This window comes from Anastrepha obliqua, chromosome 1, assembly GCF_027943255.1.
Source record: "Anastrepha obliqua isolate idAnaObli1 chromosome 1, idAnaObli1_1.0, whole genome shotgun sequence".
Classification (NCBI taxonomy): domain Eukaryota; kingdom Metazoa; phylum Arthropoda; class Insecta; order Diptera; family Tephritidae; genus Anastrepha; species Anastrepha obliqua.
The window spans coordinates 58,608,085-58,626,674 of record NC_072892.1 but is presented as its reverse complement, the minus strand read 5'-3'; the positions used below and the strand labels follow the sequence as shown (position 1 = coordinate 58,626,674).

General features: G+C 35.7%; 1 protein-coding gene across 3 annotated transcripts in view; it reads left to right on the top strand.

Moving 5' to 3' along the window:
- Positions 1-18,590, top strand: part of LOC129248255 (F-box/LRR-repeat protein 7) — a 103,375-nt gene that overhangs the window by 26,679 nt on the left and 58,106 nt on the right. For 2 of the 3 annotated variants that reach the window (XM_054887740.1, XM_054887756.1), the window contains exon 2: positions 3,425-3,691. The gene's annotated coding sequence lies outside the window, so the exon portion shown is untranslated. Of the gene's footprint in view, positions 1-3,090; positions 3,165-3,424; positions 3,692-18,590 lie in introns of those variants that run through there. The other variant, XM_054887748.1, reaches the window with a different exon arrangement.

Here is an 18,590-nt window from a genome sequence, read left to right as displayed (position 1 = left end):
ATAGAATAGAATAGAATAGAATAGAATAGAATAGAATAGAATAGAATAGAATAGAATAGAATAGAATAGAATAGAATAGAATAGAATAGAATAGAATAGAATAGAATAGAATAGAATAGAATAGAATAGAATAGAATAGAATAGAATAGAATAGAATAGAATAGAATAGAATAGAATAGAATAGAATAGAATAGAATAGAATAGAATAGAATAGAATAGAATAGAATAGAATAGAATAGAATAGAATAGAATAGAATAGAATAGAATAGAATAGAATAGAATAGAATAGAATAGAATAGAATAGAATAGAATAGAATAGAATAGAATAGAATAGAATAGAATAGAATAGAATAGAATAGAATAGAATAGAATAGAATAGAATAGAATAGAATAGAATAGAATAGAATAGAATAGAATAGAATAGAATAGAATAGAATAGAATAGAATAAGAAATATGTTTGCACCAGTGTCAAGATTTGAAAGCCTTTGCGACCTCTTCTCTTTGCAATACCGCATCCGAGCCCAGTTCTCATAATTAAGCTAACATGAAGCTGGCTTAGTTTTCGACAGCAAAATTCAGCGGAAGATTTTTGAACCTTTACACATTGACGACGCAGAATTCCGCAGACGACCGAACAACGAGCTGCATGAGCTTTACGGCGATATATAGTAGATAGGTGCTCGCTGCACTAAGATTCAGCAACTCAATTTGTTAGAATTATTGAGAATTAAGAAAATGAAGTGAACATCGAACAACATCGAAGTTCTGACCAAAGTCGAACGTGACCTAATAGTAAAAGCAGTTGTAATATTTTGGTCAAACCGCACAGTGGTTGTTCAGAAAACGATGGTAAGAGCGCACTATCTATCATTACACCTAGTTGTTGAATCTTCAATGAAGGCACGAAGAATTGAGAATATGTTATTATTTTGATCGTTTCTGTAGCCATATTGAATGATATGGTAATCTTAGAGAATAGAAGTGAGTGTGTGTTTTTGGCAAAGTAACGCAGCCAATGACAAACATAAAATAATCAGCGCTGTTGTTACGTCCTCGAATCGGAAGCGTTCTTCTCGATGGAAATGGTGTGCCTAAACGGTTCTTATTATGTTGTCATTTCGCACTACAGATCTCTCGCCTTCCTTTTGTCTACAGCCACTAAGTATCATCATGAACGTTTACACAAAAATATTGTTTGAAGTGATAATGTATGGTTAACCATAACACCAGGTCTTTCTGCCATCAAATTGTTGGCAAGGCATTGGCTGACCCATGGGCATATGGAATTCACATAGATTCAGATCTTATCTGCGGGTTGGTGGAATATAAAATCCATAAATCTAGCACAGCAGTTGCTGTTCAACATTGAAGTCAACAAGTTTACTGCCGACACATTTCCCATTAAAATGTCTCCTCTTTCCTATTGCCCACAACACATGTGCACATATTTGCACTCACCTTCACACATACGCACGACTGCCGCCAAGTGGTTAGTGCAAGCTAATCGGTGTGCTAGTGCAACAAATGAATTGAACGTGCGTTCCGTGTGTAAATACCTGATTTTAGTTTGCTCATGTAGGTACATATGTTTGTGTTATTGTTGTTACTTGCCGTTGGTTTCTAGTAATTTGTTCAATTTGTTGATTTTTCTTTTTCCAAGTTTTTCCTATTCCTTTTCAGGTTTATATGAATATCGCGTTTGATTTTTTACTCACGTTTTTGCCGCTGCCAATGCGAGGGTTCTTACAATTGTTGTTGTTTTTTTTTTTGCACTACTCTGTTATTTTTGTTTCTATGTTGCCTCTTTTGACTCATCTTTTATCTTTCCATAACTTTCTTTATTACTTTCACGGAAATTCATTTTTTTTTTCTTTTTGCTATCTCCACTGTTTTCCGTGCTCTCTTTCGTGCGGCTTTTTCTCATCGCGAATTTGCTGCTGGGTTTTATTAATGCTGTTGAGGCTGATGCACATATGTTTTTACACACACACATACAGATATAGATGTAAATACTAATAAATTTGTATCCTTTGTTTAGCTGAAGGAATTGTAAGAAGTGCACCCAAAATTAAAATGATTTTTTACAAAATTTAGTCTGCGTTTATTGTATAACTAAGCAACAAAAATTTAAGGTACTGAAGCGATAAGAATATTCAAATTTTTTTTAAATATGTATATTAATTTGAGAAGTGACCGTGAAAACTTTCTATTTCTATAACTCATACCAGTGATTTCTGCTTTCTCATCCAGCCTACCGCCAATTATAAATATCTATTGAGGGAAAGTTTTTCTGCTTGGTCTTAGTATTGATAAAGCTAAAACCAGAACTAAAAGTTAGCTTCGATAAAACTATTTATGCTAATTACAATGGGGCTTAAGGTACATTTCAAGAACGAGGACAAATTGAAGTATAATTTTGGGGTTGTAAAAAACTTCGTTTACCAGCATTAACCGATAATAATATCAGTCTTGAAATCCAACGGAGAATCTCTCTTGCCAACATTGAACATTTTGGGAACTTTGCACGTTGGTGACAGCGAGTATCGTAGATAGTGGAATAATGAGCTGTATGAACTTTTTGACGACATAAACATAGTGAAGCGACTAAAGATCCAGCGGCTTCGTTGGCTAGGTCGTGTCGTCGGAATGTATACAAACGTTCCTCCTCTGCGTTGGAAAGTTCAGGACTTGGCTTCATTTGGTGTGTCCAACTGGCGCCGGTTAACACGAGAATGAAACGACCGGTGCACTTTGTTAAACTCGGCCAAAATCGCGTACTTTATAAAATCTTTTTTAAATTAGGACTCAGCGACCTATGAGAACTAGTAGTTTGATTCTTAGGTAAAAAATTATTATTTATTTATAAACCAGTGTTATCGCTTGGCTGGGGTAACTATAATAGGAATTTACAATAGTTATAAATTCTAAGCAAAAATTAGGAAACTTAAAAATGAATAAAACAAGAAATAACTTCAGTCAATTAAAAAATTGTTCTAGTGTCTTAGAATAAAAAATCGACATCACAACAAAATTAAAACAAGAAAAACAAACAAACAAAAATTATAAAAAAGTAACTTGAAACACAATAAATCAAAAAACTCAGTTAAAAAAGAATGTTACCAGTTATAATTCTAATACTCATATCGGAGTAGCTGGTTCTTTGGTAATATTTTGCTTTATTAAAACGTATTTTGCATTCAAATTTGTCCTCTTTTACCTTTTTATGGCTTACAAACGTAAAAGGAACTATTAAATTTGCAAACTATCAAAATTCAAAACTTTAAGCCAAAAACAAAGTAAATCCAGATATAAAATAAGAATGCATTTTTCAGTATGGCAACAACTTTAATGATATCAATTGTTTATAGCTGATATTATATATAGTTTATACAAAATTTAACCATTATTTTTTTCTTCTTCCAGCTCTCTCAGTGCAATAATTGTGTTTCTAGGCGCAGTGAAATTACGGTTGGAAGGCTGAGTAATTTTTACAAAGCGGTGATCAAATTTTTTAATGAGCATTAAATAAAAATATCTATAGTACACTTCAACCACAATAAATTACAAAAACATCTAAATATAAGAGATTTCTGTATTTTGTGCCCATAGCGGCACTAAAATTCAACAGCAACAAAAATCAAACGAGATTTATTACAACAGAATTGAAAGCTGAGCAGCATGTAAAACAAGGTAAGTCTACTTTTGACATTAATTCATTTAAATAAGAAAAAAAAAAAATCAGTAAAAATAGAAAAACATTCGTTCATTATCCACTGTAGGCCTCCGGAAACGAGGTCGTTATATAGAAAAAAAATTTCAACATCGAATGCAAAAAAAAAAAGGAAAAAATCAAAATGTTTTTTGATCTATAGTTTGCACTTTATTATAATAAAATTAAATGGACTATAAAAATATCTGCCATTCGGAGTAGGCTTAAAACTGTTGGTGCCTGCATTTGTGGAACAACATCAAGACGCACACCACAAATAGGAGGAGGAGCTCGGCCAAACACCCAACAAGGGTGTAACGATAATTATATATATACATTTAATATATATATGAAACTGCATACCCAGAAGTTTTGTAAAAATTGTGATTAAAAAATTAAAATTTTCTAGGACAGTTTATTGCATTTTTTACAAATTTTACAACTTTGCTTCATAAGGCTCTTGTTATATTATATAATATAATGGAACATATTTTTATAAAAAAATAATGAAAAAACATTAGCATGAAAAAAAACTGCAAATATTCCAAAAAGATGAAGTGACTTAATTATGTGAGCACAAGTAAATATATTTTTGCTTTTAGTGAATTTTTTTAATTCATTTTTTTCGCTTAACATCAAACACATTTGATATTTTATTTGATTTTATTTTCTTCCTGCAGCATCAAAATAACTTTCGAATGAAATTTAGCTAAAAAATGTGAACATTTATTTTTAATTAAAACAGCCGACAAAATCCTGCGTTACTCTGTGTGTTGAAGCAGATGAGTACCAATTTTTAAGTCAATCGGTTGAAAACTGTTGGAGTTACGTGCTCACGACATCATTGAGCGCTGGGTTAGTGTGGTATTGGGCCAAATCACGCGAATCTTCTGGTCGTGGGTAGAGAGAAGATGCATGAGATAATTTCTAAGACTAACAAAGCCGCAGCTCTCGAATTTCATAGGTGTCCTTACCCGACATTAACCGTCGGCAAGCTATGTGTTGAGACTTCATCGAGCTCTTCTTGTTGCAGCTCTCTGGCGAATGAGGTAGAATCATCGCAGCACCTTTCCCTCACTTGTCCTGCTATCGCCGAGCTAAGGCTCATGCATCTTGGCTCGCACTTTTTTGCTATACCAGCGGGCATAGCAAGCTTAGATATTACGCAGCTGATGAATTTTATCAGTCAGTTGAAGTGGTTAACGCAAAGCCACTTCCTTTATCCGCTCTGTTCTGTCTTTTCTCTCTGTTTTCCTTTGTATGGCATTACAAGGGGCGAATTTGATTTTTATTTTCGTACAAGGGGGTCTTGCATAGGCTGCTGCTATTTTGTCTAACATATCCACATGTCTATGAAGGCGGAAAAAAATCCCACTACGCTTCCTTATATGGTATTGCATCTTAAAATATACCCGAAAGTTTAAAAATCAATCAAGAAATCGATATTTTTTTCAATTTCTTGCTATTTGTATGCATAAGAATTTATTTATGCGTTCATAATTCAACGACATACAGTAGAGCTTAATTAATTAAGGCACCAGGCGAAATACTTATTTGGGGGCTACAACCAAAAAAAGGTTTAGAACACTCATAACATTCCCAAGGATAAAGTGAGAAAGCTCACGGGTATTCTCATAGGCCATTGCAGATTGCGCGTCTATCTGCACAGTATTGAGATATGGTCCACTAACTCGTTTCGTTTCTGCGACCAACCCCCAGAGACACCAATACACTTTCTCCTTCAGTGTAGCGTTATAGCGTAGAAAAGGTTGAACCATCTCGGCCAAATATAGCTAGAAGAAAGGCCCAACCGCTCAGTCAAATCCAGATTAAGTTTAATAAGAAGCAAACCTTAAATTTAATAAGGGGACTGGGTTTGGATGCGGTACAGAATCTAATCTGATCTAACAAATTAAGGTAGCAGCTTTTTGAGTAGATTTGGTTATTTTTCTTTTATTTCTTTATTGTGTGCTATTATTTGTAAAAGTTGAGCTCATTATATTGGAAATTCCACTAAATCCAAATTTAAAATTTTGTACAAAAATGATAGAAATTCGGCAAATTTTCACCACAATTTAATACAAAAAAATGTGTGCATTGGTTATATAGAAGAAATGCCTTGCCAAGGAAAAAATTATTAAAAAATTGCGAGAATTTCGAGCGACTTTATTGTATTAAATTTAGAAAACGCCGTATCAAAAAAATTTTTTTATTTTAATTTGTATAATTTGTATAAATGTATATATGGTATTTATTATATTATATAATGTGCTAGACTTTTGTGACAAAAATTAATAAATGATAACTAAAAAAAAAAACAAAGCCAAAATTGGTCAAGAGGTTGCTGGCTCAATTAATTGAGTAAAAGTGTATATGGGGACAGTTTTTTCCCACATCCCTCGCTTAATGAGGTACATTTGTACTATTTCTGAATTGCATACCTAAAAGTCAAACAAACATTTCAAACACTCCAGTCTACAAAATCACCGAATATCCGTTGCGAATAAATGTATTTAAATATTGCATAATCGTAGTGACATTACAAAGCAGTAGCAGGCGCAATTGTATTATCAAAGTATTACTTTAGCATGGGTGTGGAACCGCATTCTGTAGACTAAATCAGTAAAATCAAACAAACCACCATATACCCTGGGTGTTGTCGGCGCGCGCGCACACCCGCAGTATTGTGAGAAAAAATTAAATTGAAATTCGCGCATAACTTAAACATTAACTCATATGCCAACGCTGTTGCTGGAGCTGCTGTACAGAAAACAAAATTAGAAACAAAAAACAAATCAAAGAAAAGTAGCGTTGACAATGTCAGCAGCACACAATGAAACCAATTGAGTATGCCAACCCAGAACCAGGGAAAACAGCGGGCGGCCATTTAGCCGCCAGCAGTCAACAGTCAACCGTGAACAGCCAACAGCAATGCAGCAGCAGTTGATGTCATATTCATGACAATTTAATAACAATTTCGTGCCATTTCGTCATGCCAACTAAGTGACAAATAGCGAAACGAAGCCACAAGTACAGCTTACAAATGCTTATATGCCACCAATAGCAAAATGTACAGCAAATGTATTTAAGTATATTTGTCTGTAAGTAGTTACCAAACTGAGATTATTAGTTTAGTGCAGTAAATGCTTGCTAAGCGATTCTCGGACGGTAGTAAAAGCGATTATCGACCAACTTTAATTTTTATAGTCGCTTAGAGTTTTTATTTTTTGGTAGTACAAATACTAGCGAAAGCAATTGAAAAGTGAAAAATTTTAAGTTTTTTTTTTTATTGCAAACAATTAGCAGTCAATTCAGGTCTATGCTAGAGACAAGCAAAAGACTTAAGAAGCAAACTTTTACAACTTTTCTTAATTTCTGCGAAAGCCATAAACTCGGCAGTTTATTCATGCTAGTGAAAGTTTATATACTTTTAATGCACATAAAGGGTGGGACAATGGCGGATTTTCTTTTTAAATTCAATAATTTGATTTTTAGCAAAAGTAGTAAATATTCCGATTGGGGTTGACCGCTTGTTGGAAGAGCGTCATAGCTCAAGAAAATAAATATATGAGAAGAGTGGATTCAAAGTTTTCAAATTACTATGCCTCTCTGAGGATGCGTTTCTATTGGAGCGGCGATAAGAGTTGCGGTGATACCAGAGAAAAAACCTAAATAGCTGGGATTTCGGTATTATGCCGGGATTTCATTATTTTAAGTACCCAAAATTTCGGGATTATTTATCCACAATCCCGGGTTCTTCGAAGCACGTAATTTCTAACGAAGCCTATGGATATCCCAGAAATTTTCTATAAACCCGTTCGATTCTCGAGGCAAAACTGTTATTATATTAATTGGGCTCCAGAGATGATTGACGCCTATTCGAATTTCTTTTACTTATTCTTGATTGGCGCGATAACTGCTTACGCGACTTTGGCCGAGTTTAACAAAGCGCGCCAGTCGTTTCTTTCTCGTGCTAAACGGAGCCAGTTGAACACATCAAGTGAAGCCAATTCCTTCTCCGCCTGATCTTTCCAACGCAGAGGATGCCTTCTTTTTCCTCTGCTACCACCACCGTATCGAATACTTTCAGAGCCGGAGCGCTTGTTTCAAATCGGACATGACCCCAGCCAACAAGCCGCTTCATTTGCTGCACTATATCTATGTCGTCGTAAAGCTCATACAGCTCATTGTTCCACCGCCTACGATACTCGCTGTCAGCAAAGTGCAAAGGTCCAAAAATCTTCCGCAGTATCTTTCTTTCAAACACTCCAAGCGTAGCTTCATCGGATGTTGTTATCGTCCAAGCTCCTGTGTCATACGTTAGGATGGGCGTGAAGAGAATGAGTTAAAAATAATTTTCCTAGTCTTTTCTAGGTCGTGGATCATTTAATTGTTGCACTCACAACTGATAGTAGATAGCCCCCGTCGGAAGTAGCCAGATGGGTTGCTACGAAACATCATTTGATGGAAAACCTCCAAGTGTATTTCTGTCATGAAAAAGCTCATCTGCCGTTCGAAGGCGACATAAAACTGTCCGTCCCTCCATTTGTGGAAAAACACTCAACGCACCCCATAAATGGGTGAAGGAGCTCCATCAAACAGACAATAAAGGGTGTAAGCGCCATTATAATGTTAACGATGCCCCCAGCATACGTTCTTCAGTAAACAGTGACTTTTTCGATGTGCAACAGTGGTTGACGGAGAACGAATCACCTGTCTTTTAAGGCCAGATTTCGTTTATTCACAAAGCCAATCAGCCAGAAGTAAGTCTCATCACTAAACACGGTAAACACCCAATAGAAGTTTTATAACAGAAAAGAAGCATTAATGCAGTGCAGACCCGTGCTTTCTGATGGCTAAACGGATGTCTGGCAAACAGTAAACAGCAGCGATCTAATTGCTGCCGCTATTGACATTTTTCCACTTTGTGTTATAAGCTATACATTATTTTTATAACCGCATATAACTTGAGTGTGAATGGTTGGCGCTGGGGCAAATGTAAATAGTTAGTTAATCGTGCAATAAACACTTCATGCGGCGACGACGACACATGGGATGGCTGTGGGCGGGCGCCACTCGTCCGGTGGCGCGCGAGCAAACACAAAATGTTGATTGAAGTGATATACATATGAATAGGTGTATGCATGTATGTATGTATGTAAATGCTATAATAAAATTTCAACACATGCATTTGCTTTATTGACATATTTATGCATTGTTGTTTAATTAAAGCAACCGTGGAATTGTTATGATTATGAAATACAAACTAGTGGCGGCATTTTTTTTATGAGAAAGTCAGACGCCAAGCAGTAAGCAAAATTATTGCTGTTGCTGCTAATAGCAATGTGCGAGGTATTAATTGACGCTTTGTGTGGCAGAAAATTTTAATAATTAAAATTAATAAAAAACTAATCAGAAATATGTGGCACAGAATTTAAATTAGCGCTTAAAGTTGACTGCTTTATGAATGAAGACTTTCAAGTGAATATTCTAATAATTTTTAATTTTCTTCACTTTTCAATTTAATTTTCATGAAGCGCACTGCATATGAGTACACCAACAAAAACAGCAGCAACCGTGAGCACTCATATCAAGCTCGACACACCGCACTCTCGACCTTACACCTACTTGATGCACAGTACGCACAGGCACAACTTTTTACCACAGCATCAACTCGACGCGAGACAATTAAATTCCTTTTTAAAGCACTTCTTTTCTGTATGTTTTTATTGCTTTATTTATAGCTTTTCGACTTTACGATTCCGCCTTTATGCTGTATGATTTGTTGGGTGTTTAGATTTCATTGTCGTACTGAAGTTGAGCTGAGGTACCCCATTGTTACAAGCCAAAGCCGTAGTGTTGTTGCATTTGATTTTTCTTTTTATTATTCTGTGGCTTATGTGTGGGCTCGCGCATACACTAATCTACATATGTACGTACGCATAAAGCGGAATGTCCACCCTGTAGGACCTGAACGAGCTGATTCTACAATGTAGAGTGAACTAACTGCGGAACTAGCTTAAAACCAATGCAGAAATCAACTACTTTGCGCTTAGGGTGAATTGTTGCTATGGCAGTTTACAGATCCCTGCTAAGAGGAAACCATCAGTGGACGTCGTCTATCTCATCTAACAAAAATTATAAGAAACAGGAAACAGTCATTTTCAAATGGCTGTGTCCAAGGTGAGGCAGGTTCAGATAAATAGGTTTAAGTGGGCATGTGAAGTGCTTGTTAAGGGTGAACAGGATACCTTCTCCTGCCAGTGGCCTTCCCATGCCGGACATACATTGAGTGCATCTGATTAGGTATGCTGAACTTATGTTGAGTATGTCGGGGTCGATTATGGATGTGTAGGAAATTGAAATTTCAAAAGGTGATCGAAGAAGCACCAAGAGATTGGTAACTCCTACAACACCCATTGTATTCAAAGTAAAATTATAGGTAGTTAAGGAGGAATGAAAAGAAGTAACAGAAAGAAAGAGATCGGATAGAATAGAGACATAGACAGAGATAGCTAGTGTTGTTAGAATTTTCCAGATTTTTTTGGCAAATCTGAAAATATATATCGGTAGGAGTTTATCCAAAAATATTTTCCACCTCTAGAAAAACTCTAATTGTAAGATTTGAGAGTAAGGAGTTTCCAGTTCCCTAGAAGAAATTCCAAAAACCCTACGCAAAAGTTGAGCTATTTTAAACTGACCACACATCATATCAAAATTGAATATAGTACAAAACGGCATACTCAGAATTTTTAGAGAAATTCTGACTAAAAAAATTTGAAATTTGAATTAAAATTTATTGAGTTTTTCGAAAATTTTGTACAAAGATTCAAACTTTGAATTAAATAGTTTATGTTGTAGTTCGACCTATATTTTATAAAATAACAAATGACCAAAAAAAAATTAAATAAAAAAATAAACACTCGTAGTTTATACAATTTTATAATATGTCTGGCTGCTATTGTTTTGAACTCAGATGTACGTAAGTAAAAACCCGCTTATGGACTTATATTTTTCTTTTTGTCAATTGTTTCATAAAGGCTGACCTCTCAATTTTAGGGGTGGGAAAAATAACAAAAGTCTGAGAAAAAATGAAAATTATTGATGATCAAAAAAATTCAGAAAGTGTGGCCACTAGCAGACCGTTAACCGACTCTCAGCAAATGTGAATGAAACAGCTGATTGGTTGACGTAACCGGGGTTATTACAGCGACTTATTTACGAAAAAACTGAGATGGTGTTGGTGATGTACGAAAAAATCAACACAGTCTCCTCTAACGTTCCTATTGCTTCGTTGGCGTCTGCACAACGTCTGATTGGACGATTGTGTGAATACGTGTGAAACAGCCGAAGTTACTCCCCTAATTTCATTTTTGACAATAGCTGAAGGCCAAATCTGGTAATCTATCATACTTGTGCCTCGTCAACTTTAGTTACTTTTGTCAGTGTTCCACTGAAATTTTTAAAATAATGAAATATCTCAGAACCTAGAAGAATATTACGCCTATTAAGGCGTAAGCTAAGTATTTGCAAGGGCTTCCTACGGTTTTTGGTGAAGTTTCTAGCTCTAAAACTGGGCCATTTTAAAACTAATCTCTCCATTATATTATGGAAATGGTGTAATAGTTTTTTATTTGAAACCTGCAAGTACGTAGTGGGAATGATTAAAACTTGTTTGACGGCTTGATTTAAATGCGACATATATTTAATATAAAACTAGTTATCGACTAGTTGCAAAGTAGCTAGTTTTGAATTGGTTAATAATCAGTTAAAAGGTACTTTTTCATATCCAACACTAAACTAATTGTAGATAAAATAAAAAATGCGTATTTGGAGTGACATTTAGCACAATCACATGTTAAAAATGGCCAATTCATCAATGGCTTATGAAATCAATCACAATTTGCCTTCAGCAATTATCTTCAAATTAATTCAGTACCCTACAGGGCAATTTGCACTGTTCATTAAATATAGATTGTATAATATGTGCGTATGTACTCGTACGTACTTACATTGTACATTTGCTCTCGGACATATTTCAATCCATTCTGATTTCTTAAGCTTCATACAATGATTTACCACATTCCCGCGCCAAAGTTTTTTACATACGAAAATCCTTACATCCGTACATATGTTTGCACTAATCGGCATACAAATATACAAACGAAGGTTTTTAATAATAAGTACTTGTTCACATTTTTGTAAGTAGGTATATTACTAAAGTATCTGCATGCCATCAATGACATCACTTAAGTATCTATGAAATATTTGTTATTGGCTTTGCACACACTCCAACCAATTCATCATACCCAAAAGCACTTATAAACATACAAATGCATGTTTGCACGTTTGAGAGGAAGTGCTTAAAGTCAGCAATTTGGATGGCATACTTACAAGACATGCAATATTGAAGTACATCCAAACACAAATACGAGTACGGGTACAAATGCATCCACGCATACATTCATGTGTAGATATGTATATTGAGACCATAGAGTGTGACTAATTCGGTTGAGATTTTTAGACGAATTTTTTTATGGGAAACATATGAAGAAAGGAGCGGTTGATATATAAAAAATTGCACAATATGCGCATATGGCAAAGAAGAAGGCATTTAATAATAAGTATATAGAAAAATGTTAAGTAAATAATTTTACTATATCGAAGTATGAAAAATTAAGCAATTTTCTTTATAAACACTTGATCACTTAAGATTGGGTATATTTATGCGGCGTTTCCTTTATGATATTACATGCTCAATTATCTTCCCCTTGATCAGAGATTTACTTATTTCTTTATTGTAAGATCAAAGTATAATTTTTGTCCCACTTCTAGGCGAGCATGGCTAACAGGGCATTTAGATCAGTCTGATAAGATCTAGGACTAGCTGGATTTCAGCATTTTATGATTTTTGATGAGATCCAGAGAAGTGGGTTTTTGTTAGGAAATGGAAGAAAGATGCTCATAAAAAATCATCTGCCGTTCGAAGATGGCATAGTTGCAGAGGCTTCGAACAGAAGCAGGACGCACATCACCAGTTGAAAGAGTATATGCGACAATTATATAGTAATTACGGAGCTCACAAGTCATGCTATTTGTCACATTTAATCCAGTTCTTCTGCTTCTTCTTCTTTCTTAGCATGGCAGTCCTGGGTGGGCTAATGCTTTCTACAGATTTCTCAATCCGCTGTCAATCGATACAAGTTGTATACGTTCACCTCTTTGAGGTCTTCTATAACTGAATATATCCATCTTTGTTTTCGTCTTCTCGAAGTTCGCTTCCCATATGGTTGCTTCTTGAAGGCTCGTTTTGGTGTAAAGAGGAACGTGCGAGCTCTCACAGTTGTATTGTGGTAGGAAAATTTGACTTGTGAAACAAAAACAACACTTTTACAACAGTCCTAATTTAACAGTGTAATAGAACAAATACAACAAAAGCACGACTTATGAACTCCCTACTTGTATTAGGGGGAAGTTTAAATTATCTGTGTGGAAGAAAGTGTCGTGAGTGGTAATGAACGTTTCAAGAGCGATGATTTTGTTTTCGAAAACCCACATAGTGGCGAGAAAATGATCGAAGAATCAAATTTATAGACACTGCTTGATGAAGACGCATGTCAAACGCAAAAAACTTAACGTAATCACTAGTAGTGACTCCGTAATCCATTTTGAAACATCTTTAAGAGATACTTACAGGCCATTAATTCATTATGAACAGTTGCCTAAAACGGCAATAAAGGAAAGTGTTTTTACATCGCACTATAACTGGCTGCGCTAAGGTTATGCTATGTGTTTGGTTGAACCAACTCGGTATGATACAGGGTGTCCGGTGACAAAATTATGAATTAAAAGCTAAATTAAAAAAGAATTACCAGTGATAAAAGTTTATTACAATGAAGACAAGTGCGGATTTTTTTTTAATTATTTCCTCTAAATGTTGACCGTTGCTTCGGATACACATTTGGAATCTATGCTACTCGCTAAAGAAGTGATGTCGAGATGCCAATAAACCTCCCGAACGATATTTTCTTTTAGCGTTGAGATGGTCGTTGGATTTATTTCATAGACTTGACTTTTGAGGTACCGGTACCGAAAAAAGTCCAAGTAAAATGGGGCAACTTGGGTTGTCACGGCATGCCACCGAAATGGCTTATCAGTTTGTTAATGAAGATATTACGCAGTATCGCCATGGTGTCTCTGACCGTGTGCGGCGTGGCGGCGTCTTGGTGGAACCATGTGTGTGCACTGAAGGATTGATGTTCTCTTATTATAGGAAGAAAATAATCGTTCAGCAAGTGGCGATAAGAGACACCGACCAAAGAAATTGCTTGCCCGCGACGATTTATCAAAAAATATAGTCCAATTAGTTTTCTGCCAATGCACAACAAACCGTCACTTGGGGACTGTGGAGCGCCTGTTCATATTTAAATAGTGGGTTCTGTGCTTTAGGTGACCAATAACAGCAATTTTGCTGATTTACATTTCCATTTAAAGGGAAATGGATCACTCTAAGGATAGTATTTACCATACTAAACCCCTCTAACTTTGGCTCGCAGAAATTTGTACCCAAATTATAACAATTGGGCCTAAGCGCTTACACAATAGTTTTTGGAAGCGCCAGGGCAGCCGCTCTCTTGCGCACGGACTGACGCGTATTATCTTGCAAACTTTTCGCGAGGAATTTAATATGTTCAGTTGTCCAGCTGTGCTCCGGCCATGGGCTGTTTGCCACCGAACTTGTTGGCCGGAACCTTCGAACTCGTAAATGAATCAAATCTTCACTTGGGACATAACGTAAACGTCGAATATTGTAACGTAGACAAAATCTACGACGGCCACACGAATCATTGGCCTTAAAATACGCCTCGATTGTCAACGTTGTTCACCGTTCACTGCGACATCGTGTCTAATAAAGAATGAACGCTAAAGCGAATATTGGGATATAGCCGAGCACTGAAAAAATTATGGTCATATTACCAAGCAGAACACGAAAAAGTTATCCTTGAGCAATATAACGTTCCATACTTATGATTCTGGGACAATTTTTTGTCTTGTGCATTTTCTTTCTTACAACGAATGCTCGACATTTTTTATATAAAAAAACACCCAATACCGGCATCAAAAAACTATTTTCAAAGGCAACGTTTAATATTTCCCATTTACATTTTATTAGAGTAAAATTCAATGGGCTATAATACCGAATGCTTGAACTTTTTCTAAAAATTCTGTTAAAAAAATGTTAAATGTTGATGGAAATTTGTTGAATTTTTCTAAATTTGCGCAAAGTTTATAACTTGGATTTACAGGGTTTTTGTAATAGAAAGAGGCATATTTTCTTTAAAAAAAATATTAAAGTTAAATGAGAAACAAGCAAATTGTCAAAGCTTGTCAATAAGTGCTATAGTTTTTTGTAGCACCGTCATTTCTCCGACAGTCTGTGGTAGCCCTCCAATATAAGTCCCATTCTCCATTTGTGAACAGCCTCACGGGACACTGTCCGCGGGGTATCCATGCCGTGAGACTCGGAATTACTTCGAGTCCTTTTTGCGTCAGCTGTATGGAGGATGAGGTGTAATCATCTTAGCAACTAGAGCAGGCTGCCCCGCTTTCACGGGACTAAGATTTAACCCTCATCCGTTGTTGGTATGCGCGTGCATACCATTTCACTTTTTGAAACTCTGTTTAATATAGTAAATATTCATCGATTGATTTGAATTTTTGTCCAACTAAATATTTTAGCAAGTATTTCTACTACATTGAATGACAGATGGCGTTGCGGGCTGTAAGTGCCCCAACTAAAAAACTTACATATCTGTTGTTGGTATGCGTGCGCATACCAGTGTCAAAGATAATGGGATGACTTTTTGTACCGGTACATATTTGAGTGTTCGTTAGCTTTTTTCGCATGTTTTCAGAAAATTTCTCTATCAGTACGTTCTGTTAAGTGTTAAATATTGTGTTGAGTTATTAACGGAGAATCAATCATCACTAACAATATCTTTGATATTTTACGAGAATTTTACCATTTTTTGAAGAAAATGAATCGCCGCAGTCTACGAAATCGTATTTTTGATGAAAATGAGTTGGAAAGTGAAAGTTCAGAGCTTGAGACATCGAGTGAATATGAAGAAAATAACGATGAGCGATCTGAAAGATCGAGTGACGATAGCCTTGAAAGTGATTCATCGGATATCGAACCACTGTCACAAGAAATTTTAGAAGGTAGCGCAGTAAATCTCGATATTCGCATGAATTCGAAAAATGGATTGATTCAAAAAAAATTCAAAGGTGCATTCGTTTTGATGACCGCGAGGAACGTAATCGGCGTGATAAGCTTTCACCTATTCGATTTGTGTTTGACAAATGGACTGCACATCTCAAGACATGGTATACTGTTGGAAAAACAGTCACAATAGACGAACAACTTGTTCCGTTTCGTGGCCGATGTCCATTTCGCCAATACATTCCATCAAAACCGGCAAAATATGGAATAAAAATTTGGATAATTTGCGATTACACTCATAATGCTCAAGTTTATCTTGGCCGTGTTGCAAACACTGCTGTGGAAAGAAATGTTGGGCAACGTGTTGTGCTCGATTTGTGCCATGGGCTGACAAGTAGAAACGTTACTTGTGACAATTTTTTTACAACATACGCGCTGGCTAAGGATTTGCACAAGCAAAAAATGACGATAGTGGGAACAATACGAAAGAATCGAGCTGAATTACCACCAATACTGCTCGATATGAAGCGAAAGCCAGTTTTTCATACAGAATTTGTTTATGAGCCACAATTGCAAGCCATTTTGTTGTCATATGTTCCAAAAAAAAATCGATTTGTGACATTGTTGAGCACATATCATCGAGGCTTAGAAATTGAACAATCAGCGAAGAAGAAGCCAAATTTGATCACTTTTTACAACAAAACTAAAGGTGGAGTAGATACGCTCGACCAAATGGTAGGAACGTTTCGATCAAAGAGAAAAGTTAATCGTTGGCCAATGGCTCTCTTTTGCAATATACTAGATATAAGTGCATTGAACGCATATATTATTTTCACCCATATTTTCTCTGATTGGAATAGAAAAAAAACAAATATTAACATTCGTCGTAGATTGTTTCTTGAGGAATTGGGTGAAGCACTCACAGTTCCATTTGCTACAAACCGTAGTCATCCACCACGTATGTCGCAGCAATTCCATGCTGAATTGCATCCTCAAACATCAATGTCTCATCTTCAACCGAACAACAAAAGAGGCCGATGTTATATTTTTTCCAGTAAAAACAATCGTAATGTTTTCGCTTCCCGATGTGAAAAGTGTGCGAGATTTATCTGTGCTAGTCATAAATATTCAATTTGCCATAATTGTGCCTGTCGAATAGTTTCAAATTGAATTTTTACGTTTTCTAAATATTTATTCTTTTTTCGCATTTTTGTTTTCATTTAACATCGTTTTGAAATTAAAAATCATTGTATTAATGAGGAATGAATAAACAATAAAAGTCGTGCAAAAAATGTATGGGTCTGCTTTTTCTTTAATTGGATTTTAATCCTGTATTCGTGCGCATACCAAACAACGTATATGTAATACGAATTCTAACAACCGATGAGGGTTAAACATCTTAGTTCTCACTTCTTTTCTGCGCCTGCTGACATAACAGGACTTGATATCACAAATCTGATGAATATCGTCAGCAGCATAAAGCGACTAATACAGCCGCAAATCAGTTCCCTTTCATAGACCACAAATACTCAACCCAAACGCCTCTCCTTTTCGTCCTATCGTTTTCATTCCCCTCTTTCTTTTTTTTCCTTGCAATGGTATCACAAAGGATGAACCAAACTTATTTCGTCCAAGTGGGCCCACTTTCTGGGCAACCATTACAACCTAACTTAACCTAACCTACATCAAATCAATTACATCAACAGCTCTCGTTGGCTGTAGATATCTGCCCGTTAAAGATCTCAAAATGGTATCAAAACGCCGCTTTAATACTACTTGAGGAGTGACAGACTGCTACTTCAACCATTTCACCTAACTATTCAAAGTGTTGTGCGTTGTTTGTCACTCCTTTTTCCCATCTTTTGGACAACGCACGAATTCTGTCCCAGAAGAACTCCTCGTCATTTGAGATGGTCTATGAATAATAAAATTTTTTCCATTCTTCGTAAGAGTGAAAATACTGCTCAACCAGAATTTGACGCACTGTCGACTCCATTCTCCCTCCTGGTTATGTCCTTGACTATAGTACACACCCACCGCTCTAGATTTACTTTCTCACTCTAACCACCTATATTATCGCCAAACTAATCACTCCACTGCCACTAAATCTCAATATTATTATTATTAAATATTATTTAAATATGAATTTGGAAAAATGCCCTTTGGAACACTTTCTACCAACAAATTGTACTTGAAACTACAACATACTTTATGGTATGACGTTAAAGCATGTGAATGTATGTACATTGAAAATCTCCATTCTTCTTCTTCGAATTATTCAAGAGAAAGTTGCTTTCGAAGATTTATGGACTTTTGCGCTTTGGCGCCTATGAATACTGCAGACGGTGGTGCAATGCTCTATATGAATAATAGATGTATACACTTATGAATGGGTGCACACAAGAGTTTGGCTGCATTTTCAAATTAATTAAAATTTTCTCCAAATACAAATTTTGATAAATTAACAAAACTTCCATTGTATAAATAATGAAACAATTTAAGTTAATTATTTATTGATTAAGCGCTTGGGAACAACTGAGAAATACTAAAGCATTGCTTATTAACTGTACTTTTTCACAATTTCAATACAATGTTAATACTAAAAAAAAATTCAATTTATGGACGGCACCCTGAAGGCAAACATTCTTTCGCATACA